Genomic DNA, 15766 nt, shown 5'->3' with positions numbered 1-15766 from the left:
TTTAATTTAAATGGACTTCCCTGGTGGTCCAGCGGTTAAGACTTCGCACTCCCAACGCAGGGGGGGCCCGTGTTCGATCCCTGGTCAGTGAACTAGATCCCGCATGCCCCAACTAAGACCCGGCACAGCCAAATAAATAAATATATATACATTTTTTTAAAGTATGAACTCATGATGTATTTTTCTTTTTCGAAAAAAAATTAATATGCTTTTCCTAGCTCCAAACTGAAAAGCCGGAAACAATGACAACAGTAGCATGAGTACACCTGGCATCCACTGTGTGGTCTCTAAAGACCATTTCCCACTAAAAGGAACCAGGGTTTCTTGGAGAAATGGCTGTTTACAGGTCCAGGGCAGGAAAAGTACAAGATGAGCCTCAAATATCTTACTTCAGAAAGCAAGGAAGCCATCAGAGACTTCGAGGTTAATGTCTCAGGACACAAGAACCAACTGGAAGGGAAGATTGAAACACTGAATATATACAAACTCATTAGTTCATCCTGATACTAAAGAGGGGGAAAACACTCAACAGCTCATTGGATACCTCTGGGGAAAAAATGAACAAGTTTTTGGAGAACTATCTCCAAAAAAATTACATTAATCCGAGCTTTGGAAAAGATGGAAAATGTCACAATTTGTTTTATGAAGGTATCCTGACACTAATTTGAAAACCTGACAAAACAGCCCAGAAAAGTAAACTACCATCAAATGTCGTTTGTGATAGAACCAAAGCATTAATAAAGTATGGACAAAAGGAACACAGTCACAGGAGAACACTAATAGAAAGGCGATCATTCTTAGAAACCCTCCCAGATTTTGAGATCATGAAAACAATTCTTCCGTGATTTCTTTCAGTGGTTTTTGTTTTGGTTTTCATAATTGAGGCTTATTTATCCGAGTGTAGGATGTGAGGTACGTTACCCAGTTTTCCCAATGTCATTTTTATCGTGAAAATATTCAAACATCCACAAAAGTTGATTTTACATCCAGAATAAAATGACTTCCTGTCACCCAGCTTTAGCAATTATAAATATTTGAACTATTTTTTTTCTTTTGTCCGCACTGTGCAGCTTGCAGGATCTTAGTTCCCCCACCAGGGATCGAACCCATGCCCCCTGAAGTGGAAGCGTGGAGTCTTAACTACTGGACCACAGAGAGGTCCCTGAACAATCTTGTTGTATCTATACCCCTCCCATCTCCCCCAACTCAACTATTTTATAGTCACTCCGGAAAACATAACATTTCACCAGAAATACCTTAGATGTACTCTTAAGAGATGAAAATTATTCTTCTTCTGCTTCCCCTTCTCCTTCCTCTTCTTCTTCTTCTTCTCTAACATAACCACAATATATTCTCTTTAAAAAAAAAAAGATGCTTTAATATTATCAAATACAGAGTCAGTATTTAAATTTCCCCAACTGTCATACAAATGTCTTTTTACAATCAGTTTGTTCAAATCAGGATTCAAACTAGGTCCAGGCAGTGCATTTGATTCATGAGTCTCAAGGCTCTTTAGTTTTTAACGATTCACCTTTCTTCTCCTTTTTACTCATGCCATTTATTTGTTGAAGACGTTGGGACAATTTTCTTATAGAATTTCTCACAATCTGATTTTGGTTGATTGAATCCTCATTGGTCATTTAATATGCCCCATATTTCCTGTAAACTGGCACTTAGATCCAGAAGTTTGTTGATATTCAGGTTCAATTTGGTTGGGAGCAAAAATACATCAAAGGTGGGGCTGCCCATTTCCTACTGCATCTCATGAAGAAGAGCCTTCAGTTCTGGTTGTCTTGCTTTTAGTCACATCTAGATTGAGATTGATCAATGGTTCAGGTGTGGCCAGCCTGACTGTCCAGCAGAATGTTCCCCATCAACTGTGCACCTACCGGCTTTAGAGGCCATTCTTCTTTGCCTTCATCTGTTGCTTCATTAGAGGAGAAGTGTGATGATTTTCTAATTCTGTTTTCCCCCCTGCAATCATTAACTCTGATCCTTCTATAAAGAACTTCTCCCATCAATTGTTGTTTACTCTGAGTCAGGGAGGCAGGAAAAATGCTTGAGCCTTTCCCTTGACGTCCCAACTTTAGAAATAACAAACCAGTGTCATAACAAACTTGGGGCCATCTCACTCCCTGCTCTCTCTTTCCTGTCCCCTCCTCATGAAGTCGACTTTTATTTATCTTTTAGACGAATTCCTGTGGGAGTCTGTCCCCCACCTTATGCTTTCATAGCACTTACTACTTCTTCTACAGCTGTTACAAATTCGGTTACAAATAACAGAACCCAATTTGGGAAAGCTTAAGAAAAAGCAGATAATTTATTGGAAAGATACTAGTTATCGCAGAATCAAAGGGAGAACTAACCCAGAAAGAGGAGGGTCAAGCCAGCTCCGAGCACCTCCGCAGAGCTTCTTCCTTAGAGGCACAGGGACATGGACTCCCCGAGCCTGAGTGCAGGAGCTCAGCCCCCTGTCCAGTTAGAACCGTTCCCACGGGAGACTGCCTTTCCTCCTGACGCCAACAGCAAGTTTGTGGGTTCCGCAAACCCCCCTCAGTTTTTGTAATACTGATGGTTCTGGTTTATTACAGAGAAAATGAACAGATGAAAATCAGCCAAAGGCAGAGATATTTGGGGCAGAGTCCAGGAGAGTCCAAACATGGGGCTTCACTCCCTGACGGGTGATCTTTCTAGAACCCTCCCCAATAAACTCCTTTTTTATTTTCAGCTTTATTCAGGTATAATTGACAGATGAAATTGTGAGATATCTAAAGTGTACAACGTGATGATGTGATATACACATACGTTGTGAAGGATTCCACATCCAATCAATTAGCACACCCATCACCTCACGTATTTACAATATAGTGTTGTCCACTATAGTCCCCAGTCATACATTAGATCCTCAGACCTTAGCACCTTAGAGCTGAAAGTTGGTACTTTTACCCACCCCTCCCTATTCCCCCCACTCCCCAGCCCCTGGCAACCGCTTCTCCTCTGTATAAGTTTGACTTTTTCTTTCTTTAGATTCCACATATAAGTGAGGTCATGCAGTATCTGTCTTTCTCTGTCTGGCTTATTCCACTTCACACAGTGCCCTCAGAGTCCCCCCATGTTGTCACAAATGATAAATGTCATATTTTCTTGATCCATTCATCCCTCAGTAAATGCTTAGAGCCAATAAACATCTTGAATAACAATGCTTCATCTGCGTCTGTTGCCAGGGAACCTGATCTAAGGCAACGATTAATCACTTGTTTCTCATTGACCTGTGATATTATTTCCCAGTCTTTTTCTTCTCTTTTTTGCCTTTTTTTTGTTATTTGCAGATACTAAATTTCAAGATGTCATACATTCACATTTATCATTTTTCTCTGTGATTTCTTCCAAACTTAAAAGAACCCTCACATACACACACCAGAGGTTGATTAACATTCATTTATATTTTCTTCCAGTCTCCCTATGGCTGTTGTTTTATTCTTAACTTCTAATTTTAATGAATTACTTTTAGTGAAGGATTTGAAGCAAATGAGTCGATGCCATTTGTTGACTAAGCTTCCCTTCCTCCTTTCACTTGTGAAACCTCTGTTTTACATATATATATATAGAGAGAGAGAGAGAGAGAGAGAGAGAGAGAGAGAGAGAGGGAGGGAGAGAGAGGGAAAGAGAGAGAGAGAGAGGAGAGAAAGGTTTATTGCAGGGCTGAGCAAGCAGAACAGGTGGCTCATGATCAAAAAACCCCAAACTCCCCTCTGTTATATTTTAAATGGAGGCTGTATTCTGCAGCTGTAAGGAGCCTGCTGATGAAACACCCTTTGGGAAGGATTCCGATGCTATCAACAATTTCCTCCCTGTGCCTGGGCTTTTCAAGGGTTCAAGCCTAGTCCATGAAGAGTTTTGGCCAACCTCCCCCTCTGCCCCGCTTCAGCACAGCCCAATACGTAACCATGTTTAAGAAAAAGACTGGATCTCAACACAGCCTCCTTCACTTTCCAAGAAACTTTACCCACGCGTTAATGAACTGGTCATTCTGCCCCCAAACACCAAATGGCACTTTATAGTCAATACAGATGTCCATGTTTATTGCCAAATTGCCAAGGAAACATTCACCATTACGCTTCTTCATTAAGCCAGATATTGGAAATAAGAAAAGAGAAAAGAGTATTAAGGTCAGAATTGTCCAGGAAGCACACTTTGTGTGTGTGTTGCCAAGTAAGGATAATACTGTTCAATACCCAGTCGGCATTCACGTTCTGCCAGGCAGGCATGAGGCTTTGTTCAAAAGATTCCAGTGTGTTGTGCGCCAACCAAGAAGTTTTTATTCAGATCTGTCTGCAGAGCCTTCACCCATGGGTGTTTCCACTTGTGTGTTTTTTCCTCGTAAGTGTTCATGAGAACACTATTTATAACTTTTCCCAAACTAGAATTTCTGGACAGATCTGAATGGAATTCACAGCCTCAAAGCTGACGTGCTATCTAAACACCCCCTGTAACCCAGCGAGGAGCCGTAACATTCGGAGAGCGTGGCTTTCCACAAAGCCCCCTTGATGAACCGCGCACCCCTGAGTCACCCACCGGCCGTGTCGCTAGCGGTCCCAGGCTGGACGCACCAGGAGAGTGGAGGTCCAGTGCATTCATACACATCACACACGACTCCAGCAACTCAGGGTCGCCGCGTTCAGATCCCGCGGTGCCCCGCGGTGCAGAGTTTGCAGGCGCTGGGGAGATGGTGATAAAGCCGCCCCTCGGGCTTTCTCTTCTCATTAATGCATCCCTCTGTGTCCTGCTGGAAAGCGCAGCCTCACCGCCCAAACTTCCCCTAATAGAAGTTCATCAGGTAAACACACTTTCTTCCCCTCAGCACCACGTTTTCCTCCCTCAGTGCTGTTCACCTTAGTAATTCCTTTCCTTCTCCCAAAGTCCCCCCACCTCCATTTCCTGGGGGCACCATACACCCCACACCAGATGTGAGCAGATCCCAAACCTCTTCTGGCAGCTTAGAAATGTTCCCAGCCCCTCCTTGAGTTGGAAATCAAAGCTATTCTTATCTCTGCCTGTATCTGCTGCCCAGTCGGGGGAGACAACAAACACAGGAGCCCGAGATTAGATGGGGTGGGAAGGAAGGGATTTGGGGTGATTCTCCACTTCCCAGATGGAGTTTGACTTTTTGCTTTTCTTTGGTTGTTTCCAAGTGTATATGTATATGTGTATATACATATATATATATATATATTTTTTTTAATTACACATAGCTTACACTGCAGGATTTAATCTCTTGCTCAGTGCCCTCTTTGGTTTTCATATGGACTCAAATCTCCATCCCAACCCATGCTGGCATGTGTGAGTTCACTGTGAAGAAAGACTATTGGTTCCACTCTGACCTTGAATTATGTGGCAAAGCCTCTCCCATCACTTTGGCCTTGGTAGGAGTAAGCCAGCCACCTAATTTGGTGCCACCTGGGCATTTCCACTGATGGACATGTTCGCACTTGCTCCCACCTTTGTTTTCTGTAGCTGCTGGTCTGTGTGGGGTGAAGACACGGGACAGCTGACCCCCAGGCCCACAGCCGTCTTTGCGTGGCCACTGTACCCGGTCCGAGAAGTGGGTAAAAGCCACACTCAGGGATGACCCAAGAGACCTTGGTTGAGACGCTATGACAACTTCCTGGAAAAGTTTCAACATGTTTTGCAGGTACTTGATGAAGGCATGACTCAGGCCACCCTCACACCAATACCTCCAACGTTCTCTCCAGAGGAAGCTGCCCTGCTCACCCTTGGGTCATGCAGTTACTCACTGACGCATCTAAAATAACATGTCTTATACATCCATTGTTGGAGGACCTCATGGACCTCATTGCCCTACCTGTTTGCCTGAGCGGCAGGCTCAGCATGAGGGCCTGAAACCAGTTCCCCAAACCCCAATACATCCCAGAAAGGCCGAACAGGGCAGCTAGGTGATTCATCAGTTCCCTGCCCCGCGGGGAGGTCCATTTAGCAGCTGTGGAAGTCCACCCCGCCGAAAAACCACCAGGACTGTCCACAGCATCCTGGAGGAGACTGCCAGTAATTAATCATCACTTCTCCCATATTAGTAGAGTTTAGACCCAGCACGTGGCTGCCCCGCCAGAGACTACATTTCCCAGATACCCGTGAGGTTGGACATGGCCAAGTGACTAAGTGACAAGCGATGAGCAACTTCCTCCTCATTGTCGAAAGCAAGTTGCTGGTCCTGCACTTCTGCCTCTTGTCCTCCCCTGGAGTTAGAAAACCAGAGCATCCAGGTTTCACCAGGCACTTGAAATCTTTTGTGCCATGAACCTCTCTGAGAGTCTATGGATTCCTTCTCAGAAAAATATATTTTAAGTGCATGAAATAAAATATACCACACCCCCTAGAGTGTCTGAAGTTTAAAAGACTGATAATCCCTAATATTTGTGAGAATGTGGAGCAACTGGAATGCTTATACATTGCTTCCTAGTAAGAGTAATCTCATTCAACCAGTTTGAAAAATAGTTTGGCAGAATCTACATCTACACATATGATTACCCTCTGACCCAGAAATCCCACCCGTAGGTTTATACCCAAGAGAAATGAGTGCATATGTTTGCAAAGGTATGCATAAGAATGTTCATCGTAGCTTTATGTATAATAGTCAAAAATAGGAAAGAACTCATATGTTCACCAACAGGAGAATAGACAAATCAGTTGCTTCTATTCGTAAAATGAATTACTATTCAGCAGTATAGGGAGTGGACTGCCGAAACACACAAAAGTGTGGATGAACCTCATAGACATTATGTTGAGTGAAAGAAGCCAACACAAAGGTGTGTACATGTTAATTATACTTATTGTGGTGATCATTTCACAATATACACAAATATCAAATCATTATGTTTTACACCTGAAGCTAATATAATGTGTCAGTTATATCTCAATAAAAAAAAATATACAAGGGGCTGGGGGGAGCGGGGAATGAATCGGCAGAGCAGAAAGGATTTTTAGGGCAATGAATGATATTATAATGGTAGACATACATCCTTATAATTTGTCCAAATTCATAGAATGTACAACACCAAGAGTGAACACTAAGGCAAACTATGGACTTCGGGTGATTGTGATGTGTCCTTGTAGGTTCATCCTTAGTAAAAAAAAAAAAAAAAGGTACCATTCTGGAGAGTGATGTTGATAATGGGGAAGGCTTTGCATGTGGGAATAGGGGGTCTACGGAAATCTCTGTACCTCTCTCAATTTTGTTGTAGACTTAAAACCGCTCTTAAAAAATTATCTTTTAAAAAGAAGTGCACACACTATATGATTTCATTTAAATGTCAAGAACATTTAATACCAATTAATGGTAACAGTAGTCTGAATAATGGTTACTTTCCCAAGAGCAGCACCACGAAAGAACAGGGAAAAATCACAGGGAAACGTTCTAGGGTGATGAAGTTCTATATTTTGATACCATTAAAATGTATAATTTAACACTTTTGGGTATTTTAGGCACTTACTGTGTATATGTTGTAACTCAGTGAAAAAGTAGAATACACAAGTAAATAGAAAATAAAATTCTTAAAGTTATAAAGAAATTATATTGAAATATGCATAAAATGTTATCAGTGTTTTAAAAACTAATCTGTGATATAGTAATATATATGCTTCTTTAGTGACGTATCTAATGATAAGTAGCAGCAGTTTTAATAATTACCATAACTTCAAGGTAATGATGAATATAAATGATATTTTAAGACAATTGAAATTGATATAAAATATCTATTATTCATATTGGTGATAAATTCATAAGTACTGCTAATAGTACCAAGGTTTGTTGCCTACATTCATAATTGAAGGAAATGCTAAATATAAAATAGAGATGTGATTTTTTTTCCCATCCAAATTTATGGAGCCTCTGAACTCTATCCATGGACTCTTTGGTGGTCCGAGAACCCCAGATTAAGAAGCCCTGGGGGGCAATGAAGCAACAGTGTGTATGTACCTGGGTCACAGAATGATCATGAGGTGCACAGCCTCCTCATGGGTCTGGCCCATTTCCCACAGGGCTGTTAAGTGAGAGTGAAATAAACCTCAGTTTTTGATGAGCCAGCCTACTGGGGGCTCTTTGTTACAACAGTTTAGTCTTTGCACTAACTAGTGCAGATCACTACCAGGTGGACACATAGACTATGACCCTCTTTCACCAAGTCCAAGTGGGGACCTACTTCTCAGACCCCGGTTGTTTGGAAATCAGCTGCCTATTCTCCCTACAGGGAAATCCTTTATGATCATCTTCTCCTAGAAGATCCGTTGACCAGGTGAGACCCCTAGTGTCCAGTCCCCTTCCTCCTGTTTTCATGCTTCCTCCTACCTGAGTCCCCAGGCATGGATTCAGATGGAAGACCATGTTACAGACCATGTTACAACCCCCCATACTACCCTCTGATGCCTAGGTCAGGCAGCTGAGACATACAGCCCTGCTGGTAGGAGGTGGACCCAGACCACATCACCATCTGCAGCAATGGTGATTGTCACGACTGCCGTCTACGAGCTCCAGGTGAAAACCCTAAATCCCAGCACGTACGAAGTGATGAAAGCGTGTGCTCAGCACAGCCCATCCATCAGCGACCCTTCCAAAACCTCTCGTGGATAAGCAAGGAGGAAATTTTCTCCCTGAGAAGATTTAGAATTAAGTCTAGAAATGTTTAAGATCAAACCCGAAGAGTTTAATAAATGTATTTTTGTGTTATGGAGTTTGAGGATTTGCATTTTATATACTTGCAAAGTTTTTAATAACTGGGTTATGAGAGGCAGAGAAGTTAGCATAGTGATTCAAATTTGAAATACGTAACTCTTTGGTTTGTGACTATTTAGCCGAAATCTCACTGTGCTTTTACAGTATTAGAATACTGAAGAGATTATAAGTTTAATTTTTAAATTTTAATTAGCTATTTAAGAACTTGGGACAGTTTTGTTGCATTAAAGTTTTAGGTATCTTTTTAAAAATCAAGTATATTACAATTATACAAAGGGAATTTAAATGGTAAAAGCCCCTCTAAAAATGATGTGTCAAATTAGCTAAGATGTGTCAAATTAGCAAATAGAGCAAGTTATGTGAATTGAATGTCAGTACTTAAGAAAGAACTAGGTTTTTATGAATTTTAATTAGTTGCAATTAATTCTTAACATCAAAGTAAACCCCTGAAAGATCAGCAAAAACTTTTATTTAACCAAGACCAAAACGTTCCTGATGACTAACTGCCCAGAAACTCCAGCTTGTGAGAGTCTCCCGCTGGGCTCGTTCTCAAAGTCTCCTGAGAAGCTTGTTTAAAATATGAGTGACTGCTCAGCAGCCTCTCCAAACTGAATCAGGAATTTGGGTGAAGTCCGGGAGCCATAGATTTTTTCTTCCTGTGCAAGGGATGAGGACACTTCTAGAGCATTGAAGTCTGTTTCATATTAATTTCATTTGTCCCCAGGCTTTCAGTGAGGAACTGAAAATGCTTTACATACGATTTCCAATTCATGCTAATATCTGACTTTGTGTGATCATAACTCCGGGCACAGTGGACTCACACACATCTCCATGGTAACTGTTCACTCTCTGGTCTCCATGGTGAGGTTTATAAGGACCCTCAAATGTACTTTATTTTAAATTCTAAATGATTTTTGCTGTTGATCTGACACACATCAAGAGCTGTTTTAAAAAATAACTCTGTAGCCCTGTTTCAGGAGTACTATTAAAAAGGAGAGCAGAAAAGGAAATAGGAAGAAAAGTAATGGTAATAAATCAGCCCCTCTCATGAAAGCTCATTTTATATGGCAATGAATTAGAACATCAAAGTTAAATGATGTAAAACGGAATTAAATAGCCTATATCTTTTTTAATCTGACACCATTTGTCAGATTTCATTTTGCATTATTTAACACATAAAATGATTCACTGTTCAACTAGATATCACCTTTACACACTTAAAACTAAGAAATCATCTCCATAGCCTTTATGCAGGAAACATTTCTCTTTAGGTACTCAGATGTCTGATCATGGGAAACCAACTGACAAAAGACTGTTGAATCAAACTGGGAGCACCTGATGGGGAGAACGCCTCACAATTAAACACATGATTTAAAGAGAAGAGTTGTAATATCAATTGCCCCTTCAAAAAGTCACAAAGGAAGTGTATCTTTTTTTTCCCCCTTTTGTTAAGATCTGGGTTAATTTACAAATGGAATTGTTAAATAAGGAAGCACCCAGCACATTCCACCCAGGGCCCGATACAGCAATCAACATATATTTATTGATTGCTCGCCTGAGAATGAATAGAATCTCTCACTAGAAAGACAGACTTGAACAGACTGTAAGTGGTCCATTGAGTGATGACAGTCGTTTCCAAAGGATGAGGAGCTGGCCCTGGGCAGCATAACGGACGCTCGCTTTGCTCTGAAAACCTGACCCAGGTTCCTGCCTCTGACCAGGGCTGTACGCCTGGCCTCTCTCGGGCTCCTGGCCAAGTGCTGCCCTCTTTCTGGGCTTTCCCCTGGGAGGACCTTCTGGGCACTCAAACGCTTCCAATGGCTGTGTTTTCTGAGGCTGTGTTTACCTCTGTGGCTTGTATGACAGAGCTCGGTGGTATGAAAGTTTAATTCTGTGAACAACTCACCTGGATGGCAGGCTCCGGAGAGTTCTTCCCTTTTTCATTCTCTCCAGTACCTGCTGCACTGGCTCTCAGAGCAGGTACTCGCTACTGAGAAGGAATGAATGAATGAATGAGTATTGACAGCGTGAGCAAGGGCGTGGGCAGGACTTGGACTGTCTGTGTGTCACTGCTTCCTTGGGCTGGCGGGCTGGGACCACCAGACCTGGGGCACAGTTGGTATCATGAGTCCCCTACCTTGGACCAGGATCTAGGGGGAGGCCTGCACCCCTTTTGCCCCCACTCCCACATCTGGGACGACTCATGGGAGGAGGTACCACCTCCCTAGGCTTGGCCTGAGCATGTGAAAGGAGCTTGTTCTGAATTCGGGCTTAACCATTATCTTCACTGCGCTACTTTTCTTCGCTGTTTTTCCACACCTTATCTCGCTTATACTTTTGGAACAAAGGACTTTCATTCTTCTACTATCACAGGGCTCTAGTCTCCTAACACGTAAGTGACATTGACCTTCTTGTTAAAAACAAATATTCTTTTTTTTAATTGAAGTATAGTTCATTTACAATGTTGTGTTAATTTCTGCTGTACAGCAGTGATTCACTTATATGTATACATATACATACATTCTTTTTCATATTCTTTTCCATTATGTTTTATCAGAGGATGTTGAGTACAGTCTCCTGTGCTATACAATAGGACCTTGTTGTTATCCATTCTCTATATAATAGTTTGCATGTGCTAATCCCAAACTTACAATCCATCCCTCCTCCACCCCCCTCCTCCTTGGCAACCACAAGTCTGTTCTCTGTGTCTGTGAGTCTAAAACAAGTATTCCTCTAAAAGAATTATAGATGTTACCAGCGGTGATTTGGGAAGAAAACGAGGTGGGTTCTGTTTAGCCCCTCAAAGATCTGCTTCTTGTTCTGATCCCTGACACCACTTCCTGTATGTCTTTGTAAAGTCACCTAGCGTCCTGAGGCCTCATTTTCTTCATCTATAACATAACCTGGAAAAATAGAAGCTAGTTCCCCTCCAGCTTCAGGATTCTCTTCTCTGCCTGAGGGTCTCCTGCACCCAGCACAGCGCCGGTCCTCATGTAGCTCAGCTGGGGCCCTGGGGCTGTGTGGAGAGCAAGTCCAGGGTGGTGCTGGGCCAACAGCAATAAATGATGAGTGTGGGTCTTTTACTGTTACCCAAGAGACAGCATCATAAAGATGAGGAGTTCACTCGAAATCACCAAGTGCCCTTCCTGGAAACCCAGAAAGGCCAAGGTGGGGACTGATAGTGCGGGATGCGAGAGGTTCAATCACCGGTTTGTTTAGACAAATTTAACTGAACAGTATCTTGGTCATCTCTACGGTTTTATTAAACCAACCACTTCGCTCTTGGGATAACTTTTGTCCTGAATCTCCTTAAAGTAACATTCAATCTCTAATATGGTATGTGGTGGGCAGAATAATGCCCCCCCAAAGATATCCACATCCTAATCCCTGGAACCTGTGTCTATGTCTGGTTACAAGGCAAGGGGAGGGTGAAGGTTACAGATGGAAGTAAGATGGCCAATCAGCTGGCCTTAAAGAGTTTATTCTGGATTTTGCAGGTGGGCCCAATGTAGTCCCAAGAGTCGTTTGGAGTGGAAGAGGAAGGCAGAAAGGGTCAGAGTCAGAGAGATCCTTGAAGGTTCTACACTGCTGGCTTTGACCTTGGGGGAAGGGGCCATGAGCCAAGGGATGCAGGAGGCCCTAAAAGCTGGGAAAGGTAAGAAAACCAATCCACTCAGAGCCACCAGACTAACACAGCCCCGCCGACACCTTGATTCTAACTTAGTAAGACCCACTTCAGGCTTCTGACCTCCAGAACTGTAAGAGATTAAATGTATGTTGTTGTTGTTTTTTAATTTAGTTTTATTTATTTATTTTTTATAGAGCAGGATCTTATTAGTTATCTATTTTACACATATTAGTGTATACATGTCAATTCCAATCTCCCAGTTCATCCCATCACCACCACCACCCCCCCATGCTTCCCCACCCTTGGTGTCCATACGCTTGTTCTCTACATCTGTGTCACTATTTCTGCCTTGCAAACTGACTGGTTCATCTGTACCATATTTCTAGATTCCACATATATGCGTTAATATACGATATTTGTTTTTCTCTTTCTGACTTACTTCACTCTGTATGACAGTCTCTAGGTCCATCCACATCTCTAAAAATGACCCAATTTTTTTCCTTTTTATGGCTGAGTAATACTCCATTGTATAGATGTACCACAACTTCTTTATCCATCCATCTGTCAATGGGCATTTAGGTTACTTTCATGACCTGGCTATTGTAAATAGTGCTACAAGGAACTTTGGGGTGCATGTGTCTTTTTGAATTATGGTTTTCTCTGGGTATATGCCCAATAGTGGGAATGCTGGGTCATATGGTAATTCTACTTTTAGTTTTTTAAGGAACCTCCATACTGTTCTCCATAGTGGCTGTGTCAATTTACATTCCCACCAACAGTGCAAGAGGGTTCCCTTTTCTCCACATCCTCTCCAGCATTTGTTGTTTGTAGATTTTCTGATGATGCCCATTCTAACTGGTGTGAGGTGATACCTCATTGTAGTTTTGATTTACATTTCTCTAATAATTAGTGATGTTGAGCAGCTTTTCATGTGCTTCTTGGCCATCTGTATGTCTTCTTTGGAGAGATGTCTATTTAGGTCTTCTGCCCATTTTTTGATTGGGTTTTTTTTTTTTTTTAATATTGAGCTGCATGAACTGTTTATATATTTTGGAGATTAATCCTTTGTCCGTTGATTCGTTTGCAAATATTTTCCCCCATTCTGAGGGTTGTCTTTTCATCGTGTTTATAGCTTCCTTTGCTGTGCAAAAGCTTTGAAGTTTCATTAGGTCCCATTTGTTTATTTTTGTTTTTATTTCCATTACTCTAGAAGGTGGGTCAAAAAAGATCTTGCTGTGATTTATGTCATAGAGTGTTCTTCCTATGTTTTCCTCTAAGAGTTTTATAGTGTCCAGTCTTACAATTAGGTCTTTAATCCATTTTGAGTTTATTTTTGTGTATGGTGTTAGGGAGTGTTCAAATTTCATTCTTTTACATGTAGCTGTCCAGTTTTCCCAGCACCACTTATTGAAGAGACTATCTTTTCTCCATTGTGCATCCTTGCCTCCTTTGTCATAGATTAGTTGACCATAGGTGTGTGGGTTGATCTCTAGGCTTTCTATCCTGTTTCATTGACCTATATTTCTGTTTTGGTGCCAGTAACATATTGTCTTGATTACTCTAGCTTTGTAATATAGTCTGAAGTCAAGGAGTCTGATTCCTCCAGCTCCATTAAATGTATGTTTTTTAAGCCACTCATTTTGTGGCAATTTGTTCGAGCAGCAATAGGAAATGAGTAGATGGTATGTATTCTAATGCTTCAGAGGTTTACTAGAATGATTTCATTAAGATGGCTGAAATTGATCAATTTAAAGCAAAAAAATAGTAAATTAAAAATTCCATAATAAAACTACTGGGAAATGGAATGCACATTATTTTTTGGGGTTGAAAAAATGTAACCGTTCCACCTTTTGTTGTCACTCTGAGCTGTGAGCACCAGTCGATCACAGAGACAGGGTGAGGTGCCCAAACTGAGAGAAAAGGGGGGAAAGAAGCACCAGGAATGAGACTGGGTTAAGCTCAAGCACCAGGTTCCAGATTCAAAAGAGAAGGCAGAAGGGGAGAAACATCTGGGTGCTGGAGGCATCAGCGAGGCAGCTGGCCAAACCAGTGTCGGGGACCAGGAAGCAGAGCACACAGGAGTCCTGAGCTCAAGGCTGGGCCAAAGCGAGGAGGAAGAGAAAGACAGCAGGGTCGGGGCACCCAGCAGGGACCGCCAACCTCCTCCACAGTGCCCCTTCCGCACTCCCTGGTGGGAAGGAGCCGGTCCCAGGGCACAGAGGCAGGACCAGGGGAGACGCGTCAGGGGCTGCAGTTAGGTCAGCCTTGCTGGCAGGGTGTGGGGGGCACAGCGCAGGACACATGTGAACATTTGCCCCATTATAGAATAAGTGATTTTATTTATCTGGTCATCTTTAATCTTTTTACTATGAAACATTTCAGGCCTATACCAAAGAAGAGAGATGGCCAATTTTAATCTGCACCCTCAACTATTTGGCCCCCGGGGAAGCAAGTCCCAGACATCCTATCACTTCATCTCTAAATGTTTCAGTATTTGTCTGTAAAAGGTGAGGACTCTACCTGACCAGTTTTAAATAAAAATACCCATGCGCCCCTGTTTCAGCTCCCTTACCCAACCTGCTTCTCTGGTCCCTCCCGGCTGTCTGATTTCCCTTCCCTTTGGAAGCACTACAGTTGGCCGGCGGCTGGGAAATCTGGGAACCTTCTCTGACAACCAGACTCATATCAACACCGATTCCCATGTGCCCTGGATCTTACCATTTACAAAGGACTCATGCATATGTGTGGCCATCGTCTCCAGAATGTTCTAGATTCTGGCCAACACTGGGAGCGTCTCTTGCAGTTCCTTCTTCATTCCTGGCATAGAGACAAATGAACTCGAGGTACAGGCAGGAAAGTGGGTTTTTGCAAAGCTATTTGAAATAGGCAGCATCACAATTTCCAGATGACTCATCCCTCCACATTGTTAAACACGTGTGGTGAGCTAGGGCTGGGCATTTTATTTATTTATTTATTTATTTATTTATTTATTTATTTATTAAAATCCACCCCCCTTTTTTTTGGCCGTGCCACGTGGCTTGAGAGATCTTAGTTCCCCGACCAGGGATTGAACCCGGGGCCACGGCAGTGGAAGTGCCGAGTCCTAACCACTGGACCACCCGGGAAGTCCCCAGGGTAGGTAGTTTAGACGTTTCATTGAAACCTTACTCCGAAGTTGGCACTATTACACATGACAATGACAATTTCCCCCCTTTTACAAATGAGCAACCTCAGCATCAAAAAGGTGTTCGAGAATCAACTCTGGAACCCTCTGGAATACCAGCCCCAGTCTGTCCGGCTCCTACACTTGTGCTCTGATCCACCCCATGCCCACCTTCCTTCCCCACAGAAGAGGGGGCCAGACCCCACAACCTGGAGCCTCCCTTGCAAAA

At 42.5% G+C, this 15766-nt stretch overlaps 1 non-coding gene across 1 annotated transcript; it reads right to left on the bottom strand.

Annotated features, from left to right (window-relative positions):
- Positions 1 to 15426: 15426 nt before the first annotated feature.
- TRNAG-UCC (transfer RNA glycine (anticodon UCC)) lies at positions 15427 to 15499 on the bottom strand. The gene has a single exon. It is a non-coding gene; the product is annotated as a tRNA-Gly (tRNA).
- Between the last annotated feature and the right edge of the window lie 267 nt (positions 15500 to 15766).

Source organism: Balaenoptera acutorostrata, chromosome 13 (assembly GCF_949987535.1).
Source record: "Balaenoptera acutorostrata chromosome 13, mBalAcu1.1, whole genome shotgun sequence".
NCBI lineage: Eukaryota > Metazoa > Chordata > Mammalia > Artiodactyla > Balaenopteridae > Balaenoptera > Balaenoptera acutorostrata.
Note: the sequence above shows the minus strand (reverse complement) of the source record. Positions and strands in the feature narration are given on the sequence as shown.